Source organism: Phalangium opilio, unplaced genomic scaffold (assembly GCF_054372755.1).
Source record: "Phalangium opilio isolate 3A_F unplaced genomic scaffold, DU_Popi_V2 ptg000360l_1, whole genome shotgun sequence".
NCBI classification, from domain to species: Eukaryota; Metazoa; Arthropoda; class Arachnida; order Opiliones; family Phalangiidae; genus Phalangium; species Phalangium opilio.
In genome coordinates this window covers 3,056,864-3,076,913 of record NW_028324230.1, presented here as the reverse complement: position 1 = coordinate 3,076,913, position 20,050 = coordinate 3,056,864, and the positions used below count along the sequence as shown (strand labels likewise).

The following is a 20,050-nucleotide window of genomic DNA, read 5'->3' as shown; positions in this document are numbered from 1 at the left end:
GTGCTATTTAATAATTTGAATTTAATTAACCTTCATCTTTATAAATCAATAAGAAAAAGAAGATATGTTTGCTTTTTTCATATCTCATGGAATTTAAAAGGGGAAATAAAAGTGAAAAAGCCAACGGCACGCAGAGTTTCCAAGTACTGACTGCGCTCGACGCTGCTTAACTTCGGTGATCGGACGAGAACCGGTGTTTTCAGCGTGATATGGCAGTTGCCGAGAGTGCTAGATAATAATTCGAATTTAAATTAAGTGAGACAAAATAACCATCATCTTTTTAAAACAATAACAAAAAGAAAATATGTTTGCTTTTTTCATATCTATTGGAATTTAAAAGAGGAAAAAAGAGTGAAAAAGCCAACGGCACGCAGTGTTCCTAAGTGGTCTCCCTCCCAAGTACTGACTGCGCTCGACGCTGCTTAACTTCGGTGATCGGACGAGAACCGGTGTTTTCAGCGTGATATGGCCGTTGCCGAGAGTGCTATTTAATAATTTGAATTTAATTAACCTTCATCTTTAAAAATCAATAAGAAAAAGAAGATATGTTTGCTTTTTTCATATCTGATGGAATTTAAAAGAGGAAAAAAAAGTGAAAAAGCCAACGGCACGCAGTGTTCCTAAGTGGTCTCCCTCCCAAGTACTGACTGCGGTCGACGCTGCTTAACTTCGGTGATCGGACGAGAACCGGTGTTTTCAGCGTGATATGGCCGTTGCCGAGAGTGCTATTTAATAATTCGAATTTAAATTAAGTGAGACAAATTAACCTTCATCTTTTTAAAACAATAACAAAAAGAAAATATGTTTGCTTTTTTCATATCTATTGGAATTTAAAAGAGGAAAAAAACGTGAAAAAGCCAACAGCGCGCAGTGTTCCTAAGTGGTCTCCCTCCCAAGTACTGACTGCGCTCGACGCTGCTTAACTTCGGTGATCCGACGAGAACCGGTGTTTTCAGCGTGATATGGCCGTTGCCGAGAGTGCTAGATAATAATTCGAATTTAAATTAAGTGAGACAAATTGACCTTCATCTTTTTAAAACAATAACAAAAAGAAAATATGTTTGCTTTTTTCATATCTATTGGATTTTAAAAGAGGAAAAAAAAGTGAAAAAGCCAACGGCACGCAGTGTTCCTAAGTGGTCTCTCTCCCAAGTACTGACTGCGCTCGACGCTGCTTAACTTCGGTGATCAGACGAGAACCGGTGTTTTAAGCGTGATATGGCCGTTGCCGAGAGAGTATTTAATAATTCGAATTTAAATTAAGTGAGACAAATTAACCTTCATCTTTTTAAAACAATAACAAAAAGAAAATATGTTGGCTTTTTTCGTATCTATTGGAATTTAAAAGAAGAAAAAAACGTGAAAAAGCCAAGAGCGCGCAGTGTTCCTAAGTTTTCTCCCTCCCAAGTACTGACTGCGCTCGACGCTGCTTAACTTCGGTTATCGGACGAGAACCGGTGTTTTCAGCGTGATATGGCCGTTGCCGAGAGTGCTATTTAATAATTCGAATTTAATTAACCTTCATCTTTATAAATCAATAAGAAAGAGAAGATATGTTTGCTTTTTTCATATCTCATGGAATTTAAAAGAGGAAATAAAAGTGAAAAAGCCAACGGCACGCAAAGTTTCCAAGTACTGACTGCGCTCGACGCTGCTTAACTTCGGTGATCGGACGAGAACCGGTGTTTTCAGCGTGATATGGCCGTTGCCGAGAGTTTTAGATAATAATTCGAATTTAAATTAAGTGAAACAAATTAACCATCATCTTTTTAAAACAATAACAATAAGAAAATATGTTTGCTTTTTTCATATCTATTGGATTTTAAAAGAGGAAAAAAAAGTGAAAAAGCCAACGGCACGCAGTGTTCCTAAGTGGTCTCTCTCCCAAGTACTGACTGCGCTCGACGCTGCTTAACTTCGGTGATCAGACGAGAACCGGTGTTTTCAGCGTGATATGGCCGTTGCCGAGAGTGCTATTTAATAATTCGAATTTAATTAACTTTCATCTTTATAAAACAATAACAAAAAGAAGATATGTTTGCTTTTTTCATATCTGGTGGAATTTGAAAGAGGAAACAAAAGTGAAAAAGCCAACGGCACGCAGTATTCCCAAGTACTGTATGCGCTCGACGCTGCTTAACTTTGGTGATCGGACGAGAACCGGTGTTTTCAGCGTGATATGGCCGTTACCGAGAGTGCTATTTAATAATTCGAATTTAATATAAGTGAGACAAATTAACCTTCATCTTTTTAAAACAATAACAAAAAGAAAATATGTTTGCTTTTTTCATATCTATTGGAATTTAAAAGAGGAAAAAAAGTGAAAAAGCCAACGGCACGCAGTGTTCCTAAGTGGTCTCCCTCCCAAGTACTGACTGCGCTCGACGCTGCTTAACTTCCGTGATCCGACGAGAAACGGTGTTTTCAGCGTGATATGGCCGTTGCCGAGAATGCTGGATAATAATTCGAATTTAAATTAAGTGAGACAAATTGACCTTCATCTTTTTAAAACAATAACAAAAAGAAAATATGTTTGCTTTTTTCATATCTATAGGAATTTAAAAGAAAAAAAAAAGTGAAAAAGCCAACGGCACGCAGTGTTCCTAAGTGGTCTCCCTCCCAAGTACTGACTGCGCTCGACGCTGCTAAACTTCGGTGATCCGACGAGAACCGGTGTTTTCAGCGTGATATGGCCGTTGCCGAGAGTGCTAGATAATAATTCGAATTTAAATTAAGTGAGACAAATTGACCTTCATCTTTTTAAAACAATAACAAAAAGAAAATATGTTTGCTTTTTTCATATCTATAGGAATTTAAAAGAAAAAAAAAAGTGAAAAACCCAACGGCACGCAGTGTTCCTAAGTGGTCTCCCTCCCAAGTACTGACTGCGCTCGACGCTGCTTAACTTCGGTGATCGGACGAGAACCGGTGTTTTCAGCGTGATATGGCCGTTGCCGAGAGTGCTATTTAATAATTCGAATTTAAATTAAGTGAGACAAATTAACCTTCATCTTTTTAAAACAATAACAAAAAGAAAATATGTTGGCTTTTTTCATATCTCTTGGAATTTAAAAGAGGAAAAAAACGTGAAAAAGCCAACAGCGCGCAGTGTTCCTAAGTGGTCTCCCTCCCAAGTACTGACTGCGCTCGACGCTGCTTAACTTCGGTGATCGGACGAGAACCGGTGTTTTAAGCGTGATATGGCCGTTGCCGAGAGAGTATTTAATAATTCGAATTTAAATTAAGTGAGACAAATTAACCTTCATCTTTTTAAAACAATAACAAAAAGAAAATATGTTGGCTTTTTTCATATCTATTGGAATTTAAAAGAAGAAAAAAACGTGAAAAAGCCAACAGCGCGCAGTGTTCCTAAGTGGTCTCCCTCCCAAGTACTGACTGCGCTCGACGCTGCTTAACTTCGGTGATCCGACGAGAACCGGTGTTTTCAGCGTGATATGGCCGTTGCCGAGAGTGCTAGATAATAATTCGAATTTAAATTAAGTGAGACAAATTGACCTTCATCTTTTTAAAACAATAACAAAAAGAAAATATGTGTGCTTTTTTCATATCTATAGGAATTAAAAAGAGGAAAAAAAAGTGAAAAAGCCAACGGCACGCAGTGTTCCTAAGTGGTCTCCCTCCCAAGTACTGACTGCGCTCGACGCTGCTTAACTTCGGTTATCGGACGAGAACCGGTGTTTTCAGCGTGATATGGCCGTTGCCGAGAGTGCTATTTAATAATTCGAATTTAATTAACATTCATCTTTATAAATCAATAAGAAAGAGAAGATATGTTTGCTTTTTTCATATCTCATGGAATTTAAAAGAGGAAATAAAAGTGAAAAAGCCAACGGCACGCAAAGTTTCCAAGTACTGACTGCGCTCGACGCTGCTTAACTTCGGTGATCGGACGAGAACCGGTGTTTTCAGCGTGATATGGCCGTTGCCGAGAGTTTTAGATAATAATTCGAATTTAAATTAAGTGAGACAAATTAACCATCATCTTTTTAAAACAATAACAATAAGAAAATATGTTTGCTTTTTTCATATCTATTGGATTTTAAAAGAGGAAAAAAAAGTGAAAAAGCCAACGGCACGCAGTGTTCCTAAGTGGTCTCTCTCCCAAGTACTCACTGCGCTCGACGCTGCTTAACTTCGGTGATCAGACGAGAACCGGTGTTTTCAGCGTGATATGGCCGTTGCCGAGAGTGCTATTTAATAATTCGAATTTAAATTAAGTGAGACAAATTAACCTTCATCTTTTTAAAACAATAACAAAAAGAAAATATGTTTGCTTTTTTCATATCTATTGGAATTTAAAAGAGGAAAAAAAAGTGAAAAAGCCAACGGCACGCAGTGTTCCTAAGTGGTATCCCTCCCAAGTACTGACTGCGCTCGACGCTGCTTAACTTCCGTGATCCGACGAGAACCGGTGTTTTCAGCGTGATATGGCCGTTGCCGAGAGTGCTGGATAATAATTCGAATTTAAATTAAGTGAGACAAATTGACCTTCATCTTTTTAAAACAATAACAAAAAGAAAATATGTTTGCTTTTTTCATATCTATAGGAATTTAAAAGAAAAAAAATAGTGAAAAAGCCAACGGCACGCAGTGTTCCTAAGTGGTCTCCCTCCCAAGTACTGACTGCGCTCGACGCTGCTTAACTTCGGTGATCGGACGAGAACCGGTGTTTTAAGCGTGATATGGCCGTTGCCGAGAGAGTATTTAATAATTCGAATTTAAATTAAGTGAGACAAATTAACCTTCATCTTTTTAAAACAATAACAAAAAGAAAATATGTTGGCTTTTTTCATATCTATTGGAATTTAAAAGAAGAAAAAAACGTGAAAAAGCCAACAGCGCGCAGTGTTCCTAAGTGGTCTCCCTCCCAAGTACTGACTGCGCTCGACGCTGCTTAACTTCGGTGATCCGACGAGAACCGGTGTTTTCAGCGTGATATGGCCGTTGCCGAGAGTGCTAGATAATAATTCGAATTTAAATTAAGTGAGACAAATTGACCTTCATCTTTTTAAAACAATAACAAAAAGAAAATATGTTTGCTTTTTTCATATCTATAGGAATTAAAAAGAGGAAAAAAAAGTGAAAAAGCCAACGGCACGCAGTGTTCCTAAGTGGTCTCCCTCCCAAGTACTGACTGCGCTCGACGCTGCTTAACTTCGGTTATCGGACGAGAACCGGTGTTTTCAGCGTGATATGGCCGTTGCCGAGAGTGCTATTTAATAATTCGAATTTAATTAACCTTCATCTTTATAAATCAATAAGAAAGAGAAGATATGTTTGCTTTTTTCATATCTCATGGAATTTAAAAGAGGAAATAAAAGTGAAAAAGCCAACGGCACGCAAAGTTTCCAAGTACTGACTGCGCTCGACGCTGCTTAACTTCGGTGATCGGACGAGAACCGGTGTTTTAAGCGTGATATGGCCGTTGCCGAGAGAGTATTTAATAATTCGAATTTAAATTAAGTGAGACAAATTAACCTTCATCTTTTTAAAACAATAACAAAAAGAAAATATGTTGGCTTTTTTCATATCTATTGGAATTTAAAAGAAGAAAAAAACGTGAAAAAGCCAACAGCGCGCAGTGTTCCTAAGTGGTCTCCCTCCCAAGTACTGACTGCGCTCGACGCTGCTTAACTTCGGTGATCCGACGAGAACCGGTGTTTTCAGCGTGATATGGCCGTTGCCGAGAGTGCTAGATAATAATTCGAATTTAAATTAAGTGAGACAAATTGACCTTCATCTTTTTAAAACAATAACAAAAAGAAAATATGTTTGCTTTTTTCATATCTATAGGAATTAAAAAGAGGAAAAAAAAGTGAAAAAGCCAACGGCACGCAGTGTTCCTAAGTGGTCTCCCTCCCAAGTACTGACTGCGCTCGACGCTGCTTAACTTCGGTTATCGGACGAGAACCGGTGTTTTCAGCGTGATATGGCCGTTGCCGAGAGTGCTATTTAATAATTCGAATTTAATTAACCTTCATCTTTATAAATCAATAAGAAAGAGAAGATATGTTTGCTTTTTTCATATCTCATGGAATTTAAAAGAGGAAATAAAAGTGAAAAAGCCAACGGCACGCAAAGTTTCCAAGTACTGACTGCGCTCGACGCTGCTTAACTTCGGTGATCGGACGAGAACCGGTGTTTTCAGCGTGATATGGCCGTTGCCGTGAGTGCTATTTAATAATTCGAATTTAAATTAAGTGAGACAAATTAACCTTCATCTTTTTAAAACAATAACAAAAAGAAAATATGTTGGCTTTTTTCATATCTATTGGAATTTAAAAGAGGAAAAAAAGTGAAAAAGCCAACGGCACGCAGTGTTCCTAACTGGTCTCCCTCCCAAGTACTGACTGCGCTCGACGCTGCTTAACTTCGGTTATCGGACGAGAACCGGTGTTTTCAGCGTGATATGGCCGTTGCCGAGAGTGCTGGATAATAATTCGAATTTAAATTAAGTGAGACAAATTGACCTTCATCTTTTTAAAACAATAACAAAAAGAAAATATGTTTGCTTTTTTCATATCTATAGGAATTTAAAAGAAAAAAAAAAGTGAAAAAGCCAACGGCACGCAGTGTTCCTAAGTGGTCTCCCTCCCAAGTACTGACTGCGCTCGACGCTGCTTAACTTCGGTTATCGGACGAGAACCGGTGTTTTCAGCGTGATATGGCCGTTGCCGAGAGTGCTATTTAATAATTCGAATTTAAATTAAGTGAGACAAATTAACCTTCATCTTTTTAAAACAATAACAAAAAGAAAATATGTTTGCTTTTTTCATATCTATTGGAATTTAAAAGAGGAAAAAAAAGTGAAAAAGCCAACGGCACGCAGTGTTCCTAAGTGGTCTCCCTCCCAAGTACTGACTGCGCTCGACGCTGCTTAACTTCGGTGATCAGACGAGAACCGGTGTTTTCAGCGTGATATGGCCGTTGCCGAGAGTGCTATTTAATAATTCGAATTTAAATTAAGTGAGACAAATTAACCTTCATCTTTTTAAAACAATAACAAAAAGAAAATATGTTTGCTTTTTTCATATCTATTGGAATTTAAAAGAGGAAAAAAAAGTGAAAAAGCCAACGGCACGCAGTGTTCCTAAGTGGTATCCCTCCCAAGTACTGACTGCGCTCGACGCTGCTTAACTTCCGTGATCCGACGAGAACCGGTGTTTTCAGCGTGATATGGCCGTTGCCGAGAGTGCTGGATAATAATTCGAATTTAAATTAAGTGAGACAAATTGACCTTCATCTTTTTAAAACAATAACAAAAAGAAAATATGTTTGCTTTTTTCATATCTATAGGAATTTAAAAGAAAAAAAAAAGTGAAAAAGCCAACGGCACGCAGTGTTCCTAAGTGGTCTCCCTCCCAAGTACTGACTGCGCTCGAAGCTCCTTAACTTCGGTGATCGGACGAGAACCGGTGTTTTCAGCGTGATATGGCCGTTGCCGAGAGTGCTATTTAATAATTCGAATTTAAATTAAGTGAGACAAATTAACCTTCTTTTTAAAACAATAACAAAAAGAAAATATGTTTGCTTTTTTCATATCTATTGGAATTTAAAAGAGGAAAAAAAAGTGAAAAAGCCAACGGCACGCAGTGTTCCTAAGTGGTCTCCCTCCCAAGTACTGACTGCGCTCGACGCTGCTTAACTTCGGTGATCGGACGAGAACCGGTGTTTTCAGCGTGATATGGCCGTTGCCGTGAGTGCTATTTAATAATTCGAATTTAAATTAAGTGAGACAAATTAACCTTCATCTTTTTAAAACAATAACAAAAAGAAAATATGTTGGCTTTTTTCATATCTATTGGAATTTAAAAGAGGAAAAAAAAGTGAAAAAGCCAACGGCACGCAGTGTTCCTAAGTGGTCTCCCTCCCAAGTACTGACTGCGCTCGACGCTGCTTAACTTCGGTTATCGGACGAGAACCGGTGTTTTCAGCGTGATATGGCCGTTGCCGAGAGTGCTATTTAATAATTCGAATTTAATTAACCTTCATCTTTATAAATCAATAAGAAAGAGAAGATATGTTTGCTTTTTTCATATCTCATGGAATTTAAAAGAGGAAATAAAAGTGAAAAAGCCAACGGCACGCAAAGTTTCCAAGTACTGACTGCGCTCGACGCTGCTTAACTTCGGTGATCGGACGAGAACCGGTGTTTTCAGCGTGATATGGCCGTTGCCGAGAGTTTTAGATAATAATTCGAATTTAAATTAAGTGAAACAAATTAACCATCATCTTTTTAAAACAATAACAATAAGAAAATATGTTTGCTTTTTTCATATCTATTGGATTTTAAAAGAGGAAAAAAAAGTGAAAAAGCCAACGGCACGCAGTGTTCCTAAGTGGTCTCTCTCCCAAGTACTGACTGCGCTCGACGCTGCTTAACTTCGGTGATCAGACGAGAACCGGTGTTTTCAGCGTGATATGGCCGTTGCCGAGAGTGCTATTTAATAATTCGAATTTAAATTAAGTGAGACAAATTAACCATCATCTTTTTAAAACAATAACAATAAGAAAATATGTTTGCTTTTTTCATATCTATTGGAATTTAAAAGAGGAAAAAAAAGTGAAAAAGCCAACGGCACGCAGTGTTCCTAAGTGGTATCCCTCCCAAGTACTGACTGCGCTCGACGCTGCTTAACTTCCGTGATCCGACGAGAACCGGTGTTTTCAGCGTGATATGGCCGTTGCCGAGAGTGCTGGATAATAATTCGAATTTAAATTAAGTGAGACAAATTGACCTTCATCTTTTTAAAACAATAACAAAAAGAAAATATGTTTGCTTTTTTCATATCTATAGGAATTTAAAAGAAAAAAAAAGTGAAAAAGCCAACGGCACGCAGTGTTCCTAAGTGGTCTCCCTCCCAAGTACTGACTGCGCTCGACGCTGCTTAACTTCGGTGATCGGACGAGAACCGGTGTTTTCAGCGTGATATGGCCGTTGCCGAGAGTGCTATTTAATAATTCGAATTTCAATTAAGTGAGACAAATTAACCTTCATCTTTTTAAAACAATAACAAAAAGAAAATATGTTGGCTTTTTTCATATCTATTGGAATTTAAAAGAGGAAAAAAACGTGAAAAAGCCAACAGCGCGCAGTGTTCCTAAGTGGTCTCCCTCCCAAGTACTGACTGCGCTCGACGCTGCTTAACTTCGGTGATCCGACGAGAACCGGCGTTTTCAGCGTGATATGGCCGTTGCCGAGAGTGCTAGATAATAATTCGAATTTAAATTAAGTGAGACAAATTGACCTTCATCTTTTTAAAACAATAACAAAAAGAAAATATGTTTGCGTTTTTCATATCTATAGGAATTTAAAAGAAAAAAAAAAGTGAAAAAGCCAACGGCACGCAGTGTTCCTAACTGGTCTCCCTCCCAAGTACTGACTGCGATCGACGCTGCTTAACTACGGTGATCGGACGAGAACCGGTGTTTTCAGCGTGATATGACCGTTGCCGAGAGTGCTATTTAATAATTCGAATTTAAATTAAGTGAGACGAATTAACCTTCATCTTTTTAAAAAAATAACAAAAAGAAAATATGTTGGCTTTTTTCATATCTATTGGAATTTAAAAGAGGAAAAAAACGTGAAAAAGCCAACAGCGCGCAGTGTTCCTAAGTGGTCTCCCTCCCAAGTACTGACTGCGCTCGACGCTGCTTAACTTCGGTGATCCGACGAGAACCGGGGTTTTCAGCGTGATATGGCCGTTGCCGAGAGTGCTAGATAATAATTCGAATTTAAATTAAGTGAGACAAATTGACCTTCATCTTTTTAAAACAATAACAAAAAGAAAATGTTTGCTTTTTTCATATCTATAGGAATTGAAAAGAGGAAAAAAAAGTGAAAAAGCCAACGGCACGCAGTGTTCCTAAGTGGTCTCCCTCCCAAGTACTGACTGCGCTCGACGCTGCTTAACTTCGGTTATCGGACGAGAACCGGTGTTTTCAGCGTGATATGGCCGTTGCCGAGAGTGCTATTTAATAATTCGAATTTAATTAACCTTCATCTTTATAAATCAATAAGAAAGAGAAGATATGTTTGCTTTTTTCATATCTCATGGAATTTAAAAGAGGAAATAAAAGTGAAAAAGCCAACGGCACGCAAAGTTTCCAAGTACTGACTGCGCTCTACGCTGCTTAACTTCGGTGATCGGACGAGAACCGGTGTTTTCAGCGTGATATGGCCGTTGCCGAGAGTGCTATTTAATAATTCGAATTTAAATTAAGTGAGACAAATTAACCTTCATCTTTTTAAAACAATAACAAAAAGAAAATATATTTGCTTTTTTCATATCTATTGGAATTTAAAAGAGGAAAAAAAAGTGAAAAAGCCAACGGCACGCAGTGTTCCTAAGTGGTCTCCCTCCCAAGTACTGACTGCGCTCGACGCTGCTTAACTTCGGTGATCGGACGAGTACCGGTGTTTTCAGCGTGATATGGCCGTTGCCGAGAGTGCTATTTAATAATTCGAATTTAAATTAAGTGAGACAAATTAACCTTCATCTTTTTAAAACAATAACAAAAAGAAAATATGTTGGCTTTTTTCATATCTATTGGAATTTAAAAGAGGAAAAAAACGTGAAAAAGCCAACAGCGCGCAGTGTTCCTAAGTGGTCTCCCTCCCAAGTACTGACTGCGCTCGACGCTGCTTAACTTCGGTGATCCGACGAGAACCGGTGTTTTCAGCGTGATATGGCCGTTGCCGAGAGTGCTAGATAATAATTCGAATTTAAATTAAGTGAGACAAAATGACCATCTTTTTAAAACAATAACAAAAAGAAAATATGTTTGCTTTTTTCATATCTATAGGAATTGAAAAGAGGAAAAAAAAGTGAAAAAGCCAACGGCACGCAGTGTTCCTAAGTGGTCTCCCTCCCAAGTACTGACTGCGCTCGACGCTGCTTAACTTCGGTTATCGGACGAGAACCGGTGTTTTCAGCGTGATATGGCCGTTGCCGAGAGTGCTGTTTAATAATTCGAATTTAAATTAAGTGAGACAAATTAACCTTCATCTTTTTAAAACAATAACAAAAAGAAAATATATTTGCTTTTTTCATATCTATTGGAATTTAAAAGAGGAAAAAAAAGTGAAAAAGCCAACGGCACGCAGTGTTCCTAAGTGGTCTCCCTCCCAAGTACTGACTGCGCTCGACGCTGCTTAACTTCGGTTATCGGACGAGAACCGGTGTTTTCAGCGTGATAAGGCCGTTGCCGAGAGTGCTATTTAATAATTCGAATTTAATTAACCTTCATCTTTATAAATCAATAAGAAAGAGAAGATATGTTTGCTTTTTTCATATCTCATGGAATTTAAAAGAGGAAATAAAAGTGAAAAAGCCAACGGCACGCAAAGTTTCCAAGTACTGACTGCGCTCGACGCTGCTTAACTTCGGTGATCGGACGAGAACCGGTGTTTTCAGCGTGATATGGCCGTTGCCGAGAGTGCTATTTAATAATTCGAATTTAAATTAAGTGAGACAAATTAACCTTCATCTTTTTAAAACAATAACAAAAAGAAAATATGTTTGCTTTTTTCATATCTATTGGAATTTAAAAGAGGAAAAAAAAGTGAAAAAGCCAACGGCACGCAGTGTTCCTAAGTGGTCTCCCTCCCAAGTACTGACTGCGCTCGACGCTGCTTAACTTTGGTGATCGGACGAGAACCGGTGTTTTCAGCGTGATATGGCCGTTGCCGAGAGTGCTATTTAATAATTCGAATTTAAATTAAGTGAGACAAATTAACCTTCATCTTTTTAAAACAATAACAAAAAGAAAATATGTTGGCTTTTTTCATATCTATTGGAATTTAAAAGAGGAAAAAAAACGTGAAAAAGCCAACAGCGCGCAGTGTTCCTAAGTGGTCTCCCTCCCAAGTACTGACTGCGCTCGACGCTGCTTAACTTCGGTGATCCGACGAGAACCGGTGATTTCAGCGTGATATGGCCGTTGCCGAGAGTGCTAGATAATAATTCGAATTTAAATTAAGTGAGACAAATTGACCTTCATCTTTTTAAAACAATAACAAAAAGAAAATATGTTTGCTTTTTTCATATCTATAGGAATTGAAAAGAGGAAAAAAAAGTGAAAAAGCCAACGGCACGCAGTGTTCCTAAGTGGTCTCCCTCCCAAGTACTGACTGCGCACGACGCTGCTTAACTTCGGTTATCGGACGAGAACCGGTGTTTTCAGCGTGATATGGCCGTTACCGAGAGTGCTATTTAATAATTCGAATTTAATTAACCTTCATCTTTATAAATCAATAAGAAAGAGAAGATATGTTTGCTTTTTTCATATCTCATGGAATTTAAAAGAGGAAATAAAAGTGAAAAAGCCAACGGCACGCAAAGTTTCCAAGTACTGACTGCGCTCGACGCTGCTTAACTTCGGTGATCGGACGAGAACCGGTGTTTTCAGCGTGATATGGCCGTTGCCGAGAGTGCTATTTAATAATTCGAATTTAAATTAAGTGAGACAAATTAACCTTCATCTTTTTAAAACAATAACAAAAAGAAAATATGTTTGCTTTTTTCATATCTATTGGAATTTAAAAGAGGAAAAAAAAGTGAAAAAGCCAACGGCACGCAGTGTTCCTAAGTGGTCTCCCTCCCAAGTACTGACTGCGCTCGACGCTGCTTAACTTCGGTGATCCGACGAGAACCGGTGTTTTCAGCGTGATATGGCCGTTGCCAAGAGTGCTAGATAATAATTCGAATTTAAATTAAGTGAGACAAATTGACCATCTTTCTAAAACAATAACAAAAAGAAAATATGTTTGCTTTTTTCATATCTATTGGATTTTAAATGAGGAAAAAAAAGTGAAAAAGCCAACGGCACGCAGTGTTCCTAAGTGGTCTCCCTCCCAAGTACTGACTGCGCTCGACGCTGCTTAACTTTGGTGATCGGACGAGAACCGGTGTTTTCAGCGTGATATGGCCGTTGCCGAGAGTGCTATTTAATAATTCGAATTTAAATTAAGTGAGACAAATTAACCATCTTTTTAAAACAATAACAAAAAGAAAATGTTTGCTTTTTTCATATCTATAGGAATTTAAAAGAAAAAAAAAAGTGAAAAAGCCAACGGCACGCAGTGTTCCTAACTGGTCTCCCTCCCAAGTACTGACTGCGATCGACGCTGCTTAACTTTGGTGATCGGACGAGAACCGGTGTTTTCAGCGTGATAAGGCCGTTGCCGAGAGTGCTATTTAATAATTCGAATTTAATTAACCTTCATCTTTATAAATCAATAAGAAAGAGAAGATATGTTTGCTTTTTTCATATCTCATGGAATTTAAAAGAGGAAATAAAAGTGAAAAAGCCAACGGCACGCAAAGTTTCCAAGTACTGACTGCGCTCGACGCTGCTTAACTTCGGTGATCGGACGAGAACCGGTGTTTTCAGCGTGATATGGCCGTTGCCGAGAGTGCTATTTAATAATTCGAATTTAAATTAAGTGAGACAAATTAACCTTCATCTTTTTAAAACAATAACAAAAAGAAAATATGTTGGCTTTTTTCATATCTATTGGAATTTAAAAGAGGAAAAAAAACGTGAAAAAGCCAACAGCGCGCAGTGTTCCTAAGTGGTCTCCCTCCCAAGTACTGACTGCGCTCGACGCTGCTTAACTTCGGTGATCCGACGAGAACCGGTGATTTCAGCGTGATATGGCCGTTGCCGAGAGTGCTAGATAATAATTCGAATTTAAATTAAGTGAGACAAATTGACCTTCATCTTTTTAAAACAATAACAAAAAGAAAATATGTTTGCTTTTTTCATATCTATAGGAATTGAAAAGAGGAAAAAAAAGTGAAAAAGCCAACGGCACGCAGTGTTCCTAAGTGGTCTCCCTCCCAAGTACTGACTGCGCACGACGCTGCTTAACTTCGGTTATCGGACGAGAACCGGTGTTTTCAGCGTGATATGGCCGTTACCGAGAGTGCTATTTAATAATTCGAATTTAATTAACCTTCATCTTTATAAATCAATAAGAAAGAGAAGATATGTTTGCTTTTTTCATATCTCATGGAATTTAAAAGAGGAAATAAAAGTGAAAAAGCCAACGGCACGCAAAGTTTCCAAGTACTGACTGCGCTCGACGCTGCTTAACTTCGGTGATCGGACGAGAACCGGTGTTTTCAGCGTGATATGGCCGTTGCCGAGAGTGCTATTTAATAATTCGAATTTAAATTAAGTGAGACAAATTAACCTTCATCTTTTTAAAACAATAACAAAAAGAAAATATGTTTGCTTTTTTCATATCTATTGGAATTTAAAAGAGGAAAAAAAAGTGAAAAAGCCAACGGCACGCAGTGTTCCTAAGTGGTCTCCCTCCCAAGTACTGACTGCGCTCGACGCTGCTTAACTTCGGTGATCCGACGAGAACCGGTGTTTTCAGCGTGATATGGCCGTTGCCAAGAGTGCTAGATAATAATTCGAATTTAAATTAAGTGAGACAAATTGACCATCTTTCTAAAACAATAACAAAAAGAAAATATGTTTGCTTTTTTCATATCTATTGGATTTTAAATGAGGAAAAAAAAGTGAAAAAGCCAACGGCACGCAGTGTTCCTAAGTGGTCTCCCTCCCAAGTACTGACTGCGCTCGACGCTGCTTAACTTTGGTGATCGGACGAGAACCGGTGTTTTCAGCGTGATATGGCCGTTGCCGAGAGTGCTATTTAATAATTCGAATTTAAATTAAGTGAGACAAATTAACCATCTTTTTAAAACAATAACAAAAAGAAAATGTTTGCTTTTTTCATATCTATAGGAATTTAAAAGAAAAAAAAAAGTGAAAAAGCCAACGGCACGCAGTGTTCCTAACTGGTCTCCCTCCCAAGTACTGACTGCGATCGACGCTGCTTAACTTCGGTGATCGGACGAGAACCGGTGTTTTCAGCGTGATATGACCGTTGCCGAGAGTGCTATTTAATAATTCGAATTTAAATTAAGTGAGACAAATTAACTTTCATCTTTTTAAAACAATAACAAAAAGAAAATATGTTGGCTTTTTTCATATCTATTGGAATTTAAAAGAGGAAAAAAACGTGAAAAAGCCAACAGCGCGCAGTGTTCCTAAGTGGTCTCCCTCCCAAGTACTGACTGCGCTCGACGCTGCTTAACTTCGGTGATCCGACGAGAACCGGTGTTTTCAGCGTGATATGGCCGTTGCCGAGAGTGCTAGATAATAATTCGAATTTAAATTAAGTGAGACAAATTGACCTTCATCTTTTTAAAACAATAACAAAAAGAAAATATGTTTGCTTTTTTCATATCTATAGGAATTGAAAAGAGGAAAAAAAAGTGAAAAAGCCAACGGCACGCAGTGTTCCTAAGTGGTCTCCCTCCCAAGTACTGACTGCGCTCGACGCTGCTTAACTTCGGTGATCGGACGAGAACCGGTGTTTTCAGCGTGATATGGCCGTTGCCGAGAGTGCTATTTAATAATTCGAATTTAAATTAAGTGAGACAAATTAACCTTCATCTTTTTAAAACAATAACAAAAAGAAAATATGTTTGCTTTTTTCATATCTATTGGAATTTAAAAGAGGAAAAAAAAGTGAAAAAGCCAACGGCACGCAGTGTTCCTAAGTGGTCTCCCTCCCAAGTACTGACTGCGCTCGACGCTGCTTAACTTTGGTGATCGGACGAGAACCGGTGTTTTCAGCGTGATATGGCCGTTGCCGAGAGTGCTATTTAATAATTCGAATTTAAATTAAGTGAGACAAATTAACCTTCATCTTTTTAAAACAATAACAAAAAGAAAATATGTTTGCTTTTTTCATATCTATTGGAATTTAAAAGAGGAAAAAAAAGTGAAAAAGCCAACGGCACGCAGTGTTCCTAAGTGGTCTCCCTCCCAAGTACTGACTGCGCTCGACGCTGCTTAACTTCGGTGATCCGACGAGAACCGGTGTTTTCAGCGTGATATGGCCGTTGCCAAGAGTGCTATTTAATAATTCGAATTTAAATTAAGTGAGACAAATTAACCTTCATCTTTTTAAAACAATAACAAAAAGAAAATATGTTTGCTTTTTTCATATCTATTGGAATTTAAAAGAGGAAAAAAAAGTGAAAAAGCCAACGGCACGCAGTGTTCCTAAGTGGTCTCCCTCCCAAGTACTGACTGCGCTCGACGCTGCTTAACTTTGGTGATCGGACGAGAACCGGTGTTTTCAGCGTGATATGGCCGTTGCCGAGAGTGCTATTTAATAATTCGAATTTAAATTAAGTGAGACAAATTAACCTTCATCTTTTTAAAACAATAACAAAAAGAAAATATGTTTGCTTTTTTCATATCTATTGGAATTTAAAAGAGGAAAAAAAAGTGAAAAAGCCAACGGCACGCAGTGTTCCTAAGTGGTCTCCCTCCCAAGTACTGACTGCGCTCGACGCTGCTTAACTTCGGTGATCCGACGAGAACCGGTGTTTTCAGCGTGATATGGCCGTTGCCAAGAGTGCTAGATAATAATTCGAATTTAAATTAAGTGAGACAAATTGACCTTCATCTTTCTAAAACAATAACAAAAAGAAAATATGTTTGCTTTTTTCATATCTATTGGATTTTAAATGAGGAAAAAAAGTGAAAAAGCCAACGGCACGCAGTGTTCCTAAGTGGTCTCCCTCCCAAGTACTGACTGCGCTCGACGCTGCTTAACTTTGGTGATCGGACGAGAACCGGTGTTTTCAGCGTGATATGGCCGTTGCCGAGAGTGCTATTTAATAATTCGAATTTAAATTAAGTGAGACAAATTAACCTTCATCTTTTTAAAACAATAACAAAAAGAAAATGTTTGCTTTTTTCATATCTATTGGAATTTAAAAGAGGAAAAAAAAGTGAAAAAGCCAACGGCACGCAGTGTTCCTAAGTGGTCTCCCTCCCAAGTACTGACTGCGCTCGACGCTGCTTAACTTCGGTGATCCGACGAGAACCGGTGTTTTCAGCGTGATATGGCCGTTGCCAAGAGTGCTAGATAATAATTCGAATTCAAATTAAGTGAGACAAATTGACCTTCATCTTTTTAAAACAATAACAAAAAGAAAATATGTTTGCTTTTTTCATATCTATAGGAATTTAAAAGAGGAAAAAAAAGTGAAAAAGCCAACGGCACGCAGTGTTCCTAAGTGGTCTCCCTCCCAAGTACTGACTGCGCTCGACGCTGCTTAACTTCGGTTATCGGACGAGAACCGGTGTTTTCAGCGTGATATGGCCGTTGCCGAGAGTGCTATTTAATAATTCGAATTTAATTAACCTTCATCTTTATAAATCAATAAGAAAGAGAAGATATGTTTGCTTTTTTCATATCTCATGGAATTTAAAAGAGGAAATAAAAGTGAAAAAGCCAACGGCACGCAAAGTTTCCAAGTACTGACTGCGCTCGACGCTGCTTAACTTCGGTGATCGGACGAGAACCGGTGTTTTCAGCGTGATATGGCCGTTGCCGAGAGTGCTATTTAATAATTCGAATTTAAATTAAGTGAGACAAATTAACCTTCATCTTTTTAAAACAATAACAAAAAGAAAATATGTTTGCTTTTTTCATATCTATTGGATTTTAAATGAGGAAAAAAAGTGAAAAAGCCAACGGCACGCAGTGTTCCTAAGTGGTCTCCCTCCCAAGTACTGACTGCGCTCGACGCTGCTTAACTTTGGTGATCGGACGAGAACCGGTGTTTTCAGCGTGATATGGCCGTTGCCGAGAGTGCTATTTAATAATTCGAATTTAAATTAAGTGAGACAAATTAACCTTCATCTTTTTAAAACAATAACAAAAAGAAACTGTTTGCTTTTTTCATATCTATTGGAATTTAAAAGAGGAAAAAAAAAGTGAAAAAGCCAACGGCACGCAGTGTTCCTAAGTGGTCTCCCTCCCAAGTACTGACTGCGCTCGACGCTGCTTAACTTCGGTGATCCGACGAGAACCGGTGTTTTCAGCGTGATATGGCCGTTGCCAAGAGTGCTAGATAATAATTCGAATTCAAATTAAGTGAGACAAATTGACCTTCATCTTTTTAAAACAATAACAAAAAGAAAATATGTTTGCTTTTTTCATATCTATAGGAATTTAAAAGAGGAAAAAAAAGTGAAAAAGCCAACGGCACGCAGTGTTCCTAAGTGGTCTCCCTCCCAAGTACTGACTGCGCTCGACGCTGCTTAACTTCGGTTATCGGACGAGAACCGGTGTTTTCAGCGTGATATGGCCGTTGCCGAGAGTGCTATTTAATAATTCGAATTTAATTAACCTTCATCTTTATAAATCAATAAGAAAGAGAAGATATGTTTGCTTTTTTCATATCTCATGGAATTTAAAAGAGGAAATAAAAGTGAAAAAGCCAACGGCACGCAAAGTTTCCAAGTACTGACTGCGCTCGACGCTGCTTAACTTCGGTGATCGGACGAGAACCGGTGTTTTCAGCGTGATATGGCCGTTGCCGAGAGTGCTATTTAATAATTCGAATTTAAATTAAGTGAGACAAATTAACCTTCATCTTTTTAAAACAATAACAAAAAGAAAATATGTTTGCTTTTTTCATATCTATTGGAATTTAAATGAGGAAAAAAAAGTGAAAAAGCCAACGGCACGCAGTATTCCTAAGTGGTCTCCCTCCCAAGTACTGACTGCGCTCGACGCTGCTTAACTTTGGTGATCGGACGAGAACCGGTGTTTTCAGCGTGATATGGCCGTTGCCGAGAGTGCAATTTTATAATTCGAATTTAAATTAAGTGAGACAAATTAACCTTCATCTTTTTAAAACAATAACAAATAGAAAATATGTTTGCTTTTTTCATATCTATTGGAATTTAAAAGAGGAAAAAAAAGTGAAAAAGCCAACGGCAGGCAGTGTTCCTAAGTGGTCTCCCTCCCAAGTACTGACTGCGCTCGACGCTGCTTAACTTCGGTGATCCGACGAGAACCGGTGTTTTCAGCGTGATATGGCCGTTGCCAAGAGTGCTAGATAATAATTCGAATTTAAATTAAGTGAGACAAATTGACCTTCATCTTTCTAAAACAATAACAAAAAGAAAATATGTTTGCTTTTTTCATATCTATCGGATTTTAAATGAGGAAAAAAAAGTGAAAAAGCCAACGGCACGCAGTGTTCCTAAGTGGTCTCCCTCCCAAGTACTGACTGCGCTCGACGCTGCTTAACTTTGGTGATCGTACGAGAACCGGTGTTTTCAGCGTGATATGGCCGTTGCCGAGAGTGCTATTTAATAATTCGAATTTAAATTAAGTGAGACAAATTAACCTTCATCTTTTTAAAACAATAACAAAAAGAAAATATGTTTGCTTTTTTCATATCTATTGGAATTTAAAAGAGGAAAAAAAAGTGAAAAAGCCAACGGCACGCAGTGTTCCTAAGTGGTCTCCCTCCCAAGTACTGACTGCGCACGACGCTGCTTAACTTCGGTGATCCGACGAGAACCGGTGTTTTCAGCGTGATATGGCCGTTGCCGAGAGTGCTATTTAATAATTCGAATTTAAATTAAGTGAGACAAATTAACCTTCATCTTTTTAAAACAATAACAAAAAGAAAATATGTTTGCTTTTTTCATATCTATAGGAATTTAAAAGAGGAAAAAAAAGTGAAAAAGCCAACGGCACGCAGTGTTCCTAAGTGGTCTCCCTCCTAAGTACTGACTGCGCTCGACGCTGCTTAACTTCGGTTATCGGACGAGAACCGGTGTTTTCAGCGTGATATGGCCGTTGCCGAGAGTGCTATTTAATAATTCGAATTTAATTAACCTTCATCTTTATAAATCAATAAGAAAGAGAAGATATGTTTGCTTTTTTGATATCTCATGGAATTTAAAAAAGGAAATAAATGTGAAAAAGCCAACGGCACGCAAAGTTTCCAAGTACTGACTGCGCTCGACGCTGCTTAACTTTGGTGATCGGACGAGAACCGGTGTTTTCAGCGTGATATGGCCGTTGCCGAGAGTGCTATTTAATAATTCGAATTTAAATTAAGTGAGACAAATTAACCTTCATCTTTTTAAAACAATAACAAAAAGAAAATGTTTGCTTTTTTCA

The 20,050-nt window shown here is 38.2% G+C and overlaps 33 non-coding genes and 47 pseudogenes across 33 annotated transcripts; all 80 read right to left on the bottom strand.

Annotated features, from left to right (window-relative positions):
• Positions 1–118: 118 nt before the first annotated feature.
• On the bottom strand, positions 119–221 carry LOC149600212 (5S ribosomal RNA; annotated as a pseudogene).
• A 137-nt stretch (positions 222–358) lies between these two features.
• Positions 359–477, bottom strand: LOC149600211 (5S ribosomal RNA). Its single transcript, XR_016378867.1, has one exon. It is a non-coding gene; the product is annotated as a 5S ribosomal RNA (ribosomal RNA).
• Positions 478–599: 122 nt separating this feature from the next.
• On the bottom strand, positions 600–718 carry LOC149600210 (5S ribosomal RNA). Its single transcript, XR_016378452.1, has one exon. It is a non-coding gene; the product is annotated as a 5S ribosomal RNA (ribosomal RNA).
• Positions 719–855: 137 nt separating this feature from the next.
• LOC149600209 (5S ribosomal RNA) lies at positions 856–974 on the bottom strand (annotated as a pseudogene).
• A 137-nt stretch (positions 975–1,111) lies between these two features.
• LOC149600208 (5S ribosomal RNA) lies at positions 1,112–1,230 on the bottom strand (annotated as a pseudogene).
• A 136-nt stretch (positions 1,231–1,366) lies between these two features.
• Positions 1,367–1,485, bottom strand: LOC149600207 (5S ribosomal RNA; annotated as a pseudogene).
• A 122-nt stretch (positions 1,486–1,607) lies between these two features.
• Positions 1,608–1,710, bottom strand: LOC149600206 (5S ribosomal RNA; annotated as a pseudogene).
• Positions 1,711–1,847: 137 nt separating this feature from the next.
• On the bottom strand, positions 1,848–1,966 carry LOC149600205 (5S ribosomal RNA; annotated as a pseudogene).
• Positions 1,967–2,088: 122 nt separating this feature from the next.
• On the bottom strand, positions 2,089–2,191 carry LOC149600204 (5S ribosomal RNA; annotated as a pseudogene).
• Positions 2,192–2,327: 136 nt separating this feature from the next.
• On the bottom strand, positions 2,328–2,446 carry LOC149600203 (5S ribosomal RNA; annotated as a pseudogene).
• Positions 2,447–2,582: 136 nt separating this feature from the next.
• Positions 2,583–2,701, bottom strand: LOC149600202 (5S ribosomal RNA; annotated as a pseudogene).
• A 136-nt stretch (positions 2,702–2,837) lies between these two features.
• Positions 2,838–2,956, bottom strand: LOC149600201 (5S ribosomal RNA). The gene has a single exon (XR_016378222.1). It is a non-coding gene; the product is annotated as a 5S ribosomal RNA (ribosomal RNA).
• A 137-nt stretch (positions 2,957–3,093) lies between these two features.
• On the bottom strand, positions 3,094–3,212 carry LOC149600200 (5S ribosomal RNA; annotated as a pseudogene).
• Positions 3,213–3,348: 136 nt separating this feature from the next.
• Positions 3,349–3,467, bottom strand: LOC149600199 (5S ribosomal RNA; annotated as a pseudogene).
• Positions 3,468–3,604: 137 nt separating this feature from the next.
• LOC149600198 (5S ribosomal RNA) lies at positions 3,605–3,723 on the bottom strand. Its single transcript, XR_016378526.1, has one exon. It is a non-coding gene; the product is annotated as a 5S ribosomal RNA (ribosomal RNA).
• A 122-nt stretch (positions 3,724–3,845) lies between these two features.
• LOC149600197 (5S ribosomal RNA) lies at positions 3,846–3,948 on the bottom strand (annotated as a pseudogene).
• A 137-nt stretch (positions 3,949–4,085) lies between these two features.
• LOC149600196 (5S ribosomal RNA) lies at positions 4,086–4,204 on the bottom strand (annotated as a pseudogene).
• Positions 4,205–4,341: 137 nt separating this feature from the next.
• Positions 4,342–4,460, bottom strand: LOC149600195 (5S ribosomal RNA; annotated as a pseudogene).
• Positions 4,461–4,596: 136 nt separating this feature from the next.
• LOC149600194 (5S ribosomal RNA) lies at positions 4,597–4,715 on the bottom strand. Its single transcript, XR_016377888.1, has one exon. It is a non-coding gene; the product is annotated as a 5S ribosomal RNA (ribosomal RNA).
• A 136-nt stretch (positions 4,716–4,851) lies between these two features.
• Positions 4,852–4,970, bottom strand: LOC149600193 (5S ribosomal RNA; annotated as a pseudogene).
• A 137-nt stretch (positions 4,971–5,107) lies between these two features.
• Positions 5,108–5,226, bottom strand: LOC149600192 (5S ribosomal RNA). The gene has a single exon (XR_016378525.1). It is a non-coding gene; the product is annotated as a 5S ribosomal RNA (ribosomal RNA).
• Positions 5,227–5,348: 122 nt separating this feature from the next.
• Positions 5,349–5,451, bottom strand: LOC149600191 (5S ribosomal RNA; annotated as a pseudogene).
• Positions 5,452–5,587: 136 nt separating this feature from the next.
• On the bottom strand, positions 5,588–5,706 carry LOC149600190 (5S ribosomal RNA; annotated as a pseudogene).
• Positions 5,707–5,843: 137 nt separating this feature from the next.
• On the bottom strand, positions 5,844–5,962 carry LOC149600189 (5S ribosomal RNA). Its single transcript, XR_016378524.1, has one exon. It is a non-coding gene; the product is annotated as a 5S ribosomal RNA (ribosomal RNA).
• A 122-nt stretch (positions 5,963–6,084) lies between these two features.
• Positions 6,085–6,187, bottom strand: LOC149600188 (5S ribosomal RNA; annotated as a pseudogene).
• A 136-nt stretch (positions 6,188–6,323) lies between these two features.
• LOC149600187 (5S ribosomal RNA) lies at positions 6,324–6,442 on the bottom strand (annotated as a pseudogene).
• Positions 6,443–6,578: 136 nt separating this feature from the next.
• LOC149600186 (5S ribosomal RNA) lies at positions 6,579–6,697 on the bottom strand. The gene has a single exon (XR_016378523.1). It is a non-coding gene; the product is annotated as a 5S ribosomal RNA (ribosomal RNA).
• Positions 6,698–6,834: 137 nt separating this feature from the next.
• Positions 6,835–6,953, bottom strand: LOC149600185 (5S ribosomal RNA). The gene has a single exon (XR_016379101.1). It is a non-coding gene; the product is annotated as a 5S ribosomal RNA (ribosomal RNA).
• Positions 6,954–7,090: 137 nt separating this feature from the next.
• On the bottom strand, positions 7,091–7,209 carry LOC149600184 (5S ribosomal RNA; annotated as a pseudogene).
• Positions 7,210–7,345: 136 nt separating this feature from the next.
• LOC149600183 (5S ribosomal RNA) lies at positions 7,346–7,464 on the bottom strand (annotated as a pseudogene).
• A 134-nt stretch (positions 7,465–7,598) lies between these two features.
• On the bottom strand, positions 7,599–7,717 carry LOC149600182 (5S ribosomal RNA). Its single transcript, XR_016378866.1, has one exon. It is a non-coding gene; the product is annotated as a 5S ribosomal RNA (ribosomal RNA).
• Positions 7,718–7,854: 137 nt separating this feature from the next.
• Positions 7,855–7,973, bottom strand: LOC149600181 (5S ribosomal RNA). The gene has a single exon (XR_016378522.1). It is a non-coding gene; the product is annotated as a 5S ribosomal RNA (ribosomal RNA).
• Positions 7,974–8,095: 122 nt separating this feature from the next.
• LOC149600180 (5S ribosomal RNA) lies at positions 8,096–8,198 on the bottom strand (annotated as a pseudogene).
• A 137-nt stretch (positions 8,199–8,335) lies between these two features.
• On the bottom strand, positions 8,336–8,454 carry LOC149600179 (5S ribosomal RNA; annotated as a pseudogene).
• Positions 8,455–8,591: 137 nt separating this feature from the next.
• On the bottom strand, positions 8,592–8,710 carry LOC149600178 (5S ribosomal RNA; annotated as a pseudogene).
• Positions 8,711–8,845: 135 nt separating this feature from the next.
• On the bottom strand, positions 8,846–8,964 carry LOC149600177 (5S ribosomal RNA). Its single transcript, XR_016378864.1, has one exon. It is a non-coding gene; the product is annotated as a 5S ribosomal RNA (ribosomal RNA).
• Positions 8,965–9,101: 137 nt separating this feature from the next.
• LOC149600176 (5S ribosomal RNA) lies at positions 9,102–9,220 on the bottom strand (annotated as a pseudogene).
• Positions 9,221–9,356: 136 nt separating this feature from the next.
• On the bottom strand, positions 9,357–9,475 carry LOC149600175 (5S ribosomal RNA; annotated as a pseudogene).
• Positions 9,476–9,612: 137 nt separating this feature from the next.
• LOC149600174 (5S ribosomal RNA) lies at positions 9,613–9,731 on the bottom strand (annotated as a pseudogene).
• Positions 9,732–9,866: 135 nt separating this feature from the next.
• Positions 9,867–9,985, bottom strand: LOC149600173 (5S ribosomal RNA). Its single transcript, XR_016378521.1, has one exon. It is a non-coding gene; the product is annotated as a 5S ribosomal RNA (ribosomal RNA).
• A 122-nt stretch (positions 9,986–10,107) lies between these two features.
• On the bottom strand, positions 10,108–10,210 carry LOC149600172 (5S ribosomal RNA; annotated as a pseudogene).
• A 137-nt stretch (positions 10,211–10,347) lies between these two features.
• Positions 10,348–10,466, bottom strand: LOC149600171 (5S ribosomal RNA). Its single transcript, XR_016377918.1, has one exon. It is a non-coding gene; the product is annotated as a 5S ribosomal RNA (ribosomal RNA).
• A 137-nt stretch (positions 10,467–10,603) lies between these two features.
• LOC149600170 (5S ribosomal RNA) lies at positions 10,604–10,722 on the bottom strand (annotated as a pseudogene).
• Positions 10,723–10,856: 134 nt separating this feature from the next.
• On the bottom strand, positions 10,857–10,975 carry LOC149600169 (5S ribosomal RNA). The gene has a single exon (XR_016378520.1). It is a non-coding gene; the product is annotated as a 5S ribosomal RNA (ribosomal RNA).
• A 137-nt stretch (positions 10,976–11,112) lies between these two features.
• Positions 11,113–11,231, bottom strand: LOC149600168 (5S ribosomal RNA; annotated as a pseudogene).
• Positions 11,232–11,353: 122 nt separating this feature from the next.
• On the bottom strand, positions 11,354–11,456 carry LOC149600167 (5S ribosomal RNA; annotated as a pseudogene).
• Positions 11,457–11,593: 137 nt separating this feature from the next.
• On the bottom strand, positions 11,594–11,712 carry LOC149600166 (5S ribosomal RNA). The gene has a single exon (XR_016378325.1). It is a non-coding gene; the product is annotated as a 5S ribosomal RNA (ribosomal RNA).
• A 138-nt stretch (positions 11,713–11,850) lies between these two features.
• Positions 11,851–11,969, bottom strand: LOC149600165 (5S ribosomal RNA; annotated as a pseudogene).
• A 137-nt stretch (positions 11,970–12,106) lies between these two features.
• LOC149600164 (5S ribosomal RNA) lies at positions 12,107–12,225 on the bottom strand (annotated as a pseudogene).
• A 122-nt stretch (positions 12,226–12,347) lies between these two features.
• Positions 12,348–12,450, bottom strand: LOC149600163 (5S ribosomal RNA; annotated as a pseudogene).
• Positions 12,451–12,587: 137 nt separating this feature from the next.
• On the bottom strand, positions 12,588–12,706 carry LOC149600162 (5S ribosomal RNA). Its single transcript, XR_016378133.1, has one exon. It is a non-coding gene; the product is annotated as a 5S ribosomal RNA (ribosomal RNA).
• A 134-nt stretch (positions 12,707–12,840) lies between these two features.
• LOC149600161 (5S ribosomal RNA) lies at positions 12,841–12,959 on the bottom strand. Its single transcript, XR_016378324.1, has one exon. It is a non-coding gene; the product is annotated as a 5S ribosomal RNA (ribosomal RNA).
• Positions 12,960–13,090: 131 nt separating this feature from the next.
• On the bottom strand, positions 13,091–13,209 carry LOC149600160 (5S ribosomal RNA; annotated as a pseudogene).
• A 122-nt stretch (positions 13,210–13,331) lies between these two features.
• LOC149600159 (5S ribosomal RNA) lies at positions 13,332–13,434 on the bottom strand (annotated as a pseudogene).
• A 138-nt stretch (positions 13,435–13,572) lies between these two features.
• On the bottom strand, positions 13,573–13,691 carry LOC149600158 (5S ribosomal RNA; annotated as a pseudogene).
• Positions 13,692–13,828: 137 nt separating this feature from the next.
• LOC149600157 (5S ribosomal RNA) lies at positions 13,829–13,947 on the bottom strand (annotated as a pseudogene).
• Positions 13,948–14,069: 122 nt separating this feature from the next.
• LOC149600156 (5S ribosomal RNA) lies at positions 14,070–14,172 on the bottom strand (annotated as a pseudogene).
• A 137-nt stretch (positions 14,173–14,309) lies between these two features.
• LOC149600155 (5S ribosomal RNA) lies at positions 14,310–14,428 on the bottom strand. Its single transcript, XR_016378132.1, has one exon. It is a non-coding gene; the product is annotated as a 5S ribosomal RNA (ribosomal RNA).
• A 134-nt stretch (positions 14,429–14,562) lies between these two features.
• On the bottom strand, positions 14,563–14,681 carry LOC149600154 (5S ribosomal RNA). Its single transcript, XR_016378323.1, has one exon. It is a non-coding gene; the product is annotated as a 5S ribosomal RNA (ribosomal RNA).
• A 131-nt stretch (positions 14,682–14,812) lies between these two features.
• On the bottom strand, positions 14,813–14,931 carry LOC149600153 (5S ribosomal RNA; annotated as a pseudogene).
• Positions 14,932–15,068: 137 nt separating this feature from the next.
• On the bottom strand, positions 15,069–15,187 carry LOC149600152 (5S ribosomal RNA; annotated as a pseudogene).
• A 137-nt stretch (positions 15,188–15,324) lies between these two features.
• On the bottom strand, positions 15,325–15,443 carry LOC149600151 (5S ribosomal RNA). The gene has a single exon (XR_016378863.1). It is a non-coding gene; the product is annotated as a 5S ribosomal RNA (ribosomal RNA).
• A 137-nt stretch (positions 15,444–15,580) lies between these two features.
• On the bottom strand, positions 15,581–15,699 carry LOC149600150 (5S ribosomal RNA). The gene has a single exon (XR_016378322.1). It is a non-coding gene; the product is annotated as a 5S ribosomal RNA (ribosomal RNA).
• Positions 15,700–15,836: 137 nt separating this feature from the next.
• LOC149600149 (5S ribosomal RNA) lies at positions 15,837–15,955 on the bottom strand. Its single transcript, XR_016378131.1, has one exon. It is a non-coding gene; the product is annotated as a 5S ribosomal RNA (ribosomal RNA).
• A 137-nt stretch (positions 15,956–16,092) lies between these two features.
• LOC149600148 (5S ribosomal RNA) lies at positions 16,093–16,211 on the bottom strand. Its single transcript, XR_016378321.1, has one exon. It is a non-coding gene; the product is annotated as a 5S ribosomal RNA (ribosomal RNA).
• A 137-nt stretch (positions 16,212–16,348) lies between these two features.
• Positions 16,349–16,467, bottom strand: LOC149600147 (5S ribosomal RNA). The gene has a single exon (XR_016378130.1). It is a non-coding gene; the product is annotated as a 5S ribosomal RNA (ribosomal RNA).
• Positions 16,468–16,603: 136 nt separating this feature from the next.
• On the bottom strand, positions 16,604–16,722 carry LOC149600146 (5S ribosomal RNA). Its single transcript, XR_016378320.1, has one exon. It is a non-coding gene; the product is annotated as a 5S ribosomal RNA (ribosomal RNA).
• A 135-nt stretch (positions 16,723–16,857) lies between these two features.
• Positions 16,858–16,976, bottom strand: LOC149600145 (5S ribosomal RNA). The gene has a single exon (XR_016378129.1). It is a non-coding gene; the product is annotated as a 5S ribosomal RNA (ribosomal RNA).
• A 137-nt stretch (positions 16,977–17,113) lies between these two features.
• On the bottom strand, positions 17,114–17,232 carry LOC149600144 (5S ribosomal RNA). The gene has a single exon (XR_016378519.1). It is a non-coding gene; the product is annotated as a 5S ribosomal RNA (ribosomal RNA).
• Positions 17,233–17,354: 122 nt separating this feature from the next.
• On the bottom strand, positions 17,355–17,457 carry LOC149600143 (5S ribosomal RNA; annotated as a pseudogene).
• A 136-nt stretch (positions 17,458–17,593) lies between these two features.
• Positions 17,594–17,712, bottom strand: LOC149600142 (5S ribosomal RNA). Its single transcript, XR_016378319.1, has one exon. It is a non-coding gene; the product is annotated as a 5S ribosomal RNA (ribosomal RNA).
• A 136-nt stretch (positions 17,713–17,848) lies between these two features.
• LOC149600141 (5S ribosomal RNA) lies at positions 17,849–17,967 on the bottom strand. Its single transcript, XR_016378128.1, has one exon. It is a non-coding gene; the product is annotated as a 5S ribosomal RNA (ribosomal RNA).
• A 137-nt stretch (positions 17,968–18,104) lies between these two features.
• Positions 18,105–18,223, bottom strand: LOC149600140 (5S ribosomal RNA). Its single transcript, XR_016378518.1, has one exon. It is a non-coding gene; the product is annotated as a 5S ribosomal RNA (ribosomal RNA).
• Positions 18,224–18,345: 122 nt separating this feature from the next.
• Positions 18,346–18,448, bottom strand: LOC149600139 (5S ribosomal RNA; annotated as a pseudogene).
• Positions 18,449–18,585: 137 nt separating this feature from the next.
• Positions 18,586–18,704, bottom strand: LOC149600138 (5S ribosomal RNA). Its single transcript, XR_016378275.1, has one exon. It is a non-coding gene; the product is annotated as a 5S ribosomal RNA (ribosomal RNA).
• A 137-nt stretch (positions 18,705–18,841) lies between these two features.
• On the bottom strand, positions 18,842–18,960 carry LOC149600137 (5S ribosomal RNA; annotated as a pseudogene).
• A 137-nt stretch (positions 18,961–19,097) lies between these two features.
• On the bottom strand, positions 19,098–19,216 carry LOC149600136 (5S ribosomal RNA; annotated as a pseudogene).
• Positions 19,217–19,353: 137 nt separating this feature from the next.
• LOC149600135 (5S ribosomal RNA) lies at positions 19,354–19,472 on the bottom strand (annotated as a pseudogene).
• Positions 19,473–19,609: 137 nt separating this feature from the next.
• LOC149600134 (5S ribosomal RNA) lies at positions 19,610–19,728 on the bottom strand. The gene has a single exon (XR_016378750.1). It is a non-coding gene; the product is annotated as a 5S ribosomal RNA (ribosomal RNA).
• Positions 19,729–19,850: 122 nt separating this feature from the next.
• LOC149600133 (5S ribosomal RNA) lies at positions 19,851–19,953 on the bottom strand (annotated as a pseudogene).
• Positions 19,954–20,050: the final 97 nt, after the last annotated feature.